The 8,951-nt window shown below is 47.5% G+C and overlaps 1 protein-coding gene across 3 annotated transcripts in view; it reads left to right on the top strand.

Moving 5' to 3' along the window:
- Positions 1–413: 413 nt before the first annotated feature.
- The window catches only part of CLGN (calmegin), an 89,078-nt gene continuing 80,540 nt past the window's right edge, over positions 414–8,951 (top strand). For 2 of the 3 annotated variants that reach the window (XM_073341182.2, XM_073341180.2), the window contains exon 1: positions 414–513. The gene's annotated coding sequence lies outside the window, so the exon portion shown is untranslated. Of the gene's footprint in view, positions 514–551; positions 666–8,951 lie in introns of those variants that run through there. The other variant, XM_073341181.2, reaches the window with a different exon arrangement.

Genomic DNA, 8,951 nt, shown 5'->3' with positions numbered 1-8,951 from the left:
GGAGCCATGGCAGGTGCTGACGCTTTGTGCTGGGTGAAGCGCGCCAAGCCCGGGGACTGAGCTCGCAGACCCAGTTCCTTGCCCTGGCCAGGAAGCGGGGCGGCAGCAAACTGGTAACTGTTTCCCAGCTCCCACGCAGGGACTGGCCACTGAATCTAGCGGAGTAGACTGAGCAGTAACTGATGCGCGGCGCCGCGAGTAGTCCCTTGGGGGCTGATTGTGATTGGCTTAGCCGGCACGTGCTGGGCTCTGACCGCCGCGGACTGAGCCGTGATTGGCTCGGGCGGGGAGTCCGCAGCCAGTGAGTTGCGCCGGGATGGTTCCGAGTTGTGATTCGCTTGATCTGTTCAGAGCGTGCGCGGATTGGCTCCGGCTGCCCGGCAGCACCTGCTCTTCAGCGCTAGCATCCCCAAGAGTGCAACAGCGCACGCGCAGTTCAATATACGTGATGCGCTGGGAAACGCCGCCCGGCTTTACCGGAGAGCGAGGCGGACGGGACCTTCTATCTTGCCGGTAACTGTCTTCCCGGGTGCGGCTAAACGTCTCTGAGCCACGCTGGGCGGGCTACCTCCGGTCCTGCTCGCTGTGTAGAGGCTTGGGGTTATGAGCTTCACCGCGCGGGACCAGAGTGGAGCTCTGCCCGGGTCTCGCTTCGCGCTCCGCAGGCGAGTGACGGCGCTGGGGCAGCTGCTCCCTTGGTCAACTGTTAGCGGGAGGCCCGGGCTCCGCAGGCGCTCAGGAACGCGGCGGCCCTCAGGCAGGGGCTGCGCGGAGGAAGTCGGGAGTGGAGGCCGTTCTCCTGCCGTGCCGACCCCCCCCCCGCCCCGCCCCGCCGGTGACCCCTCGGCACGCGGGTGAGGCCGTTATTTTACCGTTAGAATGTCAGTGGCATGAGGCTTCCAAGCGCCAGCTGTAGGCGCTGCGCGTTCCCTGCTGGGCGTGCGCTTCACGGGGTTCCCCGGGAGCGCGTTCAGTCTTATGCCCCCTCTCTTCAGTGTAGTGGCTCCAGCGTCCAAGCTGACATCTGACTTCGTTCAAACTGCCCCCCGCCCCCAAGGATGGGGCAGAGAGCTTCCTGCCCTTCCCGGCAGCACCTGCCCGCCTCTCCCTAGAGCTGCTCTGGGACCTAGTGGGACCAGCCAGAGAGAACAACAGCAATTAGCTCCGTATGGGGGCGGGGGACTGACAGCAGGAGTTGTATAGCTAAGGCGAGTATAAAAATAAGCAGGTCCCCTATTTATCTGCCTGACTGGGGAAGTTGTGGCTAATTCCACCTAACTGGCTGGTTTCTGTTGGTTAGGCTCAATCACACTCTGGGACTCTGGTTTTAGCTGCTCTTGAGCATGTGCTGCCAAGTTGTGCTGCAGTCAGATCCCTGGGGCCAGGAGGGGGCTGAGGAGGAGGGTTGCACTGCCCTGGAATGCACCCTCCTTAAGGACCCTGTGATGGGTCTTTGTCAAAATGTAGGCCCTGGATTTGTGGGGTGTGTTACCTGAGCTGGATATAGCTTCTTGATTCTGAACATATGCTTGCCTTCATTTGTGGGTAGCTTTAAACATAGATATCCATGTTGAATATATTGTTAATCTTACATGTTAGCTGCACTAAATCTGTTCTTATTACAGGAGGGCTTCCTTGGTGCACTGTAATATTTTGGGGTTCAACCCAGCCTAGTAAGGGCTTGTCACTTTCTGTCCTGTAATCCTGGGTGTCTTAAATACTTTGCTGCTTGTGGCTCAGAGCTCGGATGCCACCAGCTCACAGACAAGCATGTGGTTCCCTGAATGTCTGTATGCTGTGGAGCCCTGATCCAGTGCTCTGACCCCAGCAGCCTGCCTACAACACAACAGCCCCACCCTGGCCTTCACCAGCCGTAGTTACTACTTGGAGGATAACCCAACTCCTGAATTTCCTCAAAACTGTCTGCCATGAAGAGTCCACCCCTCTCCTGGAATACTCGGGGAACTAAGGTCCATTGCTCCTGTAAAAGACACAAGCACAGGTTATCACTTTAACTGGAGCTAACGATCACTTCAATTCAAACACAGCACAGAGTTGTATTATAGTAAAAATTAAAACAAAGGTTAAGTGATTGAAGATAGAATGGGTTACAAACAAAAATATGCTTTTTGATGCCCGAGACCTAACTAAACAAGCTACAGACTTAGCTCAAAGTAGCTTTCTCACCAATTGTTCTTTCTCTAGCATGGCTGACCCAGACCCTTTGACCAGGACCCTATGCATGGAGCATGAAGTGTTTGGTTCCTTTGTCTCCTCAGATGTAGGATGTGACATAGGGCCCCAAATATCCATTGCTACCCTAAAAATGCCTCTTGTATCACAGGCAAGGGACGTACTGGAACTTCTGGGGGTCCTGCAGGTCTCTTTCTCATCTGACATAAGTCACTAAATCTGCAATATCTCTAATTCTGTATCCCTGGCCAGTAAAAATTTTTATCCTGTGCCCCCAAGTGACTGGCAAAAGGACAATTGTGTTAGCACAATCAATTGCTTGTAAGGTTTCCCATGGCTTTTAACTTTTGCTTGTGGGAACTTCCCTGTATAATCATCCTTTCTCTTACAAACGCCAAAAAAAAACCCCACCTTTCCCTGTTTTCCCTCCCTGCCCCTTAAGGATGTACCCATGGATGCTTTTTAGTGTGGGGTCTATTGATCTGCAAAACCCTAGCAGCTGACAACTGGCAAAGCTGCTTCAGTTATAGGGGTTACCTCTTCCTCATCCTCTAACTCTGTAGGTGTGTTGCTCTCCTCTGCTATGCTGGAGCTGGCTTCGGCCCCTCCCACGCCTGAAAGCACATTGCTTTCTCCTGCTGAGCTGAGGCCATCTCCTCCACCCTTTGCTGCTGCTTTTTCTGCACAATTATCTCCTAAGATCACAGAACAATATTGCTTCTTGCTGTGAGTTACTATATTAACCACTTTAGATGTAGACAAAATATAATGTCCCACAAGAACTGCTGTTGGAATACTACCCAGCATGCCAACTTTCTGAGTTCCCTCTGGATCATCCCTCTCTGCTTGTATTTTCTCTAAAGATAAAGGGAGTTTTTATCACCCCAATGCTAGGACTTGTTTATTCTCCCCAGCGAGCATGTCTGTCTATTTAACCGTGCTTTCCCTGACCAGAGAAATCTGTGCACCAGTGTCTCTACCAAATGCTTTCTTTGCTAAAGTTGCCAAAGTAACCACGTTAACCTTCAATGTGTCGGACCTCACAAAACTAATCAGAAGACCTGCAGTTACCTCTTTGGATCCTGTTTTAAGGACAGGCGCATAAAGTTAGGCTGGATGGGGTATGGACTTATCTTATTTCAGTTTAGGGCAATTATTTCTTGGGCGTTCAGTCAAAACACATGTGAAACGCCTTCTTGAACTGTTCTGTACATGGGGTCTGCCAGTGAGATTCCCAAGGGAGGATATAGTCTGGGGAGGAGACTGCCAGGGCTCCCATCGGTCCTTTCTCTTCCCAGGAACAAAATGCCACCCACGCCTGCCCCCCTCCCCTCCTCTTCCCTTTGACCCAGTTTTCATCAAATCACACAGTTTATATATAATATTCTGACTCTCTTTTTCATTCATTTTAAGTCTTGTAAATCTTGTTCTATGCACCTCAGGAGTAATCTGTAACCTTTGCAATACACCTTTTTAAATTCACCATATTTCAATGCTTGTTCAATTCGTTTTGTTAAATACATTTAAAGCTTTCCCCGAGAATCAAAAATGGGTCTGTCTTGTTCTCTGGAACTTTATGGATGTACAGGTCCATCAATGGCTATTAGCCAAGATGGACAGGGATGCAGCCTCATGCTCTGGCTGTCCCTAAACTTCTGACAGCCAAAAGCTGGGACTGGACAACAGAGGATGGATCACTTAATTGCCCTTTTCTGTTCATTCCCTCTGAAGCATTTGGCACCGGAAGACAAGATATTGGGCTAGATAGACCATTAGTCTGGCCCAATATGGCTGCTGTTATACACCTCACAGAATCTTTCAAAAATGGCAAAGTATTCTTCTTTGCAATCTTTTTGTATGCAGAACACTGCTTATCTCAGCTGAGTGTATCTTAATGAGAAAGTAATGTGAGCTGTGGGATCTGTCCATGTTTCTCCATGGTGGTTAGGTGTTATAGCCTCTCTCTAGGGTTTTCTTCTCTTCCAGCTGAATGACTCACTGGTGTGCAGCTGCTTTCTTCTTCTCTTTCTGCCTCTCAGCTTCCAGGGCCCACAAGTGTGTTGCTTAATGCTGCTGCTTCTCTGCTTCCCTCTCCTAATTGTGTGACAAGTTTAGATAATTTGCCCTTCATCATATAACAGCTCTTTGGTAGAGGCGGGGATAGAATCCACTTCTCAGTGATGGTATTCAACTGCTTCAGTCATTAGATCATACTTTCTCTTCATGCAGTCCCCTACCTCACTTGCTACAAACCTTCCAACTTCCTCAACTGATGAGGTGGGTGGATTGGGTGAGGAGGGGGGAGGTTTACTGACAGCAGCCTCATTGACTGTGTAATCCTGAATCATTCTCTGTGTACTGAATGAGGCAGGGGTTCTGTGGAAAAACTAGAATGTGATTGTGTAAATAAAGACTGTATCATAATCCATCCCCTTTGTGCACATGCATTAAGGTTGCACAGAGATCGGGGAAAAAAAAGAGGGCATTTGATAGCTGTTGGGAGAAATAATGTGATGGTCCTTGATCATGTTACCTAACCACAAGAACGTTGGCATCCTCAATCAGAGGCCAAGGACTGAATAGACATGGAGAACAAAATACTCTTAACCTTAGAAGTAAGCTTCTCTGGGTCAGGGTTCAATTGTGCAGGTTAGATAGTATGGGGAAATGTCTGCTCCCTGTGCTGTGGTTTAAATAAGACTTCTCCCTACTCAGGTTCCTTTTAATGTGCAATAAATTTACTGACCATGATTTTGGAACTTTCCAAATAACCATCTCTTCACTGTGTTCTCTGTTTTGTTTGAATGTTTGGAAAAAGACCACCTCATGCATTTTGTCCTGTCTAAAGTTAACTGTGGGTAAACCCACTCTTAATTCTTCATCACAAATGTTAACGATTACAAATGTGTTGGGCCAGTCAGGGATTAGAGACCCTACATTTCAGTTAATTGGATCTTTCAGCAGAGGGTTTAAACTGCATTTTTTGTTGTTGTTGTTACCCCTGTACATCTAAATGTATTCAGGACAAAGAGTTCTCTCTCTGATTCTCTCTTGCATTGAGTAGCAGGCTTTAAAGGTGATCAGAAAGAAATAGGTACTATGTACATTCTTTTGTATATTGGTAGTCTGTTTTTTAAAGTGGTCCCCACTAGGTTAGGGGAAAATAGATCCCCAAAGAAATCTAATCTGCTAGTAGAGTTAAGAAATATATAAAACGATAATTGTCCCAGGTTTGAAATGATAGTGGAAATTGCTACAGTGTAGATTAAAAATCTTTATGGGGCAGGGATCATCTTTGTATGTGTCTGTACAGTGCTTAGCAGAAGGAGATCTGGATTCTGACTGGGGCTTCTGGTGCTGCTGTAATAACTTGTAATATACTGGCATGTTCAACACAATGTTGTATTGGTGTTCCTGAATAAATCACTAACTTGGGTTTTTGTCTTAAATCTGCTCCAAAACCTTCCTGATCTGTCTTGTGTAACTTGTATTCCAGTAGTGCCTAGAGGCCCCAGCCCAGACTGGAGCCAGAGGGCACTTGGCACAGTACAAATTACACAGTAAGATACAATCTTTTTGCTGCAAACTGCTTAGTCTTTACCTTTCTATGCCCAGTTCCCCTCTCATCTGCTCTGTCTTGTCTATGTAAAGTGACTTGCCCAATGCCACACAGCAGGTCAGTATCAAAGTAATCAATGAGGCCAGGATTTCATCCTTAGTGTTTAAGTCAATGGGACCAGGATTTCACCCCAGGTAACTTCTTTTTGGTCAAATCCACAGCATGATTTGCTTAGTCTTTGAAAGGGATAGCTAAGCCATAAAGCTAACCTCTCTCTTTCTTGGTGCTTACTTGAAGGAACCTATCATTTTTTCCTTTGCAAGCAAAGCTGCCACCTGTACTAACTTTCTTTTTCCCCTCAAAAGAACTTCAAGTGTTTTCTTGGCAACTGGCAAGCAGTATAACATTCTTTTATGGGTATCTAATGAACATCTGTAATTTGGGGTGACCTGATAGCTAAAGCTATTTTAATTCTATTTTAATGTCTGTCTTTGCAACTGTATTTTCAGCTTGATATCATTGGGAAGTCCAGAATTGGAGCTTGCTTGTTGTAGGAAACAAAGTATATTTTCCCCTCAAACTTTATTCAATGAATATCCCTTCTCTGAGTATCTCCACTGTCTTTCCTTATCCCTCACAGTAAGTTTGAACTACTTGCACTAATCTTCAAGGCCCTGCATAACTTTGCCTCTTTCTTATTACATCACCCCTATTCACTTCATTCCATCAAAGATACTAACTCTGTTGCCATGTTTCTTTGTATTCCACCACTGTGTCACCACTCAGGCCTGGTCTACGCTATGAGATTAGGTCGAATTTAGCCGTGTTAGGTCGCGTTTTTTTTTTTATAATGAATGCATCTACACAACCAACCTAAAGGGCTCTTAAAATCGACTGCTCTACTCCTCCCCGACAAGGGGAGTAGTGCTAAAATTGACCTTCATGAGTCGAATTTGGGGTAGTGCAGATGCAATTCAATGGTATTGGCCTCCGGGAGCTATCCCAGAGTGCTCCAATGTGACCGCTCTGGACAGCACTTTTGACTCCAATGCACTAGCCAGGTACACAGAAGAAGCACTGGGAACTTTTGAATTTCATTTCCGTTTGGTCAGCATGGTGAGCTCAGCAGAACAGGTGACTGTGCAGTCTCAGAATTGCAAACGAGCTCCAGCATAGAGCGAACAGGAGACACTGGATCTGATTGCTGTATGGGGAGAAGAATCTATGCAGGCAGAACTCTGATCCAGCAGAAGAAATGCTGATATATATGCCAAAATCACACAGGGCATGTTGGACAGAGAATACACCAGGGAGACACAGCAGTGCCGCGTGAAAATTAAGGAGCTCAGGGAAGCCTACCAAAAGACAAAGGAGGTAAACTGTCACTCCGGGTCAGAATCCATACGTGCCGCTTCTGTGATCAGCTGCATGCCATGCTAGCGGGGAACCTACCAGTACCCCACCACTCTCCATGGACACCTGTAAGGCAGCAGCCTCATGCAACACGGGTGAGGATTTTGTGGAAGAGGAGAATCTGCTCTCCCCAGCAGCCAGGACCTTTTCCTCACCCTGGAGCCAATATCCTCCCAGGGCATGTTATTCCTGGACCCTGAAGGCAGAGGAGGCACCTCTGGTAAGTGCACATTTTGTAAGGACACTACAGGGGTTAAATTGTTTTTTATTGTTTTGTTTGACCTGAACAACTGGGAGGTATTCACGGCCAGTACAGCTACGAGAAAAATTTGTTAACGTATATGGGGATGGAGCAGGAATCCTCCAAGGACATCTCCATGAAGCTCTCCTGGAGGTACTCTAAAAGCCTTTCCAGAAGGTTTCTGGGGAAGGCTGCCTTATTTCGTCCTCCAAGGTAGGACACTTTACTACGCCAAGCAAGTAGCAGATGGTCTGGAATCATTGCAGCACAAAGCATGGCAGCAAATGGTCCTGGGTTTTGGTCACATTCATGCAACTTTCGGTCTTTATCTTTCTGTGTCAGCCTCAAGAGTGATATCATTCACGGTCACCTGGTTGAAATAGGGATCACCAAACAGAGGGGATTACTGGTCCCTTACAAAAATTCCCCTGACACATTACTCATCCCTGTTCATGCTGGGCTGTTTGTGCTTGGCTAAAAGGGATCATCCTGGAGAAGTGTGTGTTGCACATCCACCCCAAAACTGCAGCCCCTCCTTTTAAACAGCAAACCCAACCAGCATTGGTTGCTATGGGAAAGGAAGGTGCTGCACTTTGAAACCATTCCCACATGTTATGAACGCGGAAGAAGCCAACCCCACGTACCCTTTGGCTTACCCCGGCTGCCTGGAAACCGAATTCTGTTGCCCAGCCATGTGTGATGTGTCACCATACCAGCAGGCGCTCAATATAAAAGGCAAAATGCAACCTTGTACCTAAAACACGTGCTGTCTGCTGTGAATTGCTTGATTCACTGTGAAAGAATCTCCCTTTTGGTCTCATACATGTATATCTTAAAATCTACTCTTTCTCCCCCCCCCCCCCAGCCCCGCTGGAGCTGCAACTATTTCTATGCTCCCTGCATCAACTCCATCCCTGAGTTTATCGCAGATTAGAAGGTGAAAAAAACTCATTCGCGATGACATGTTTTCTGAGCTCATGCAGTCCTCCCACACTGATAGGGCACAGCTGAATGCTGGAGGCATTCAGTGGTAGAGGCCAGGAAAGCATTCAGTGAGCATGATCGGAACATGCAGGAGGAGATGCTGAGGCTAATGGGGGAGCACATGGACATGATGAGGCGTCTGGTGGATCTGTAGGAAAGGCAACTAGAGTGCGGACACCTGCTGCATCTAGTGTGTAACCGCCTGCCCTCCTCGCCAAGTTCCATATCCTCCTCAGCTGGACGCCTAAGAATGTGGGGCGGGGGGAAGTCTCCGGGAACCCTGCCACTCAACTCCAGGGGATGGCACAAGCAACAGAAGGCCGTCATTCAAATAGCTTTGATTTGTAGTGTGGCTACAATGTGGCCTTGTCCTTCCCTCCTCCCCCATCCCATTATCAAACCCTTTGTACATCCAGGCTACCTTTTTACTACTCAGTTTTGTCAGTGATCCCAAAGTTTGTTTTAATAAAGAATGGATGGATTCAGAACAATAGGGACTTTATTTCCTATGCCAGCTGTGGCCAAAGGGAGGGGGATTGGATTACAGCAAAGTACATTCAC

Source organism: Lepidochelys kempii, chromosome 4 (assembly GCF_965140285.1).
Source record: "Lepidochelys kempii isolate rLepKem1 chromosome 4, rLepKem1.hap1, whole genome shotgun sequence".
NCBI classification, from domain to species: Eukaryota; Metazoa; Chordata; order Testudines; family Cheloniidae; genus Lepidochelys; species Lepidochelys kempii.
This window is presented reverse-complemented; position numbering and strand designations above follow the sequence as displayed.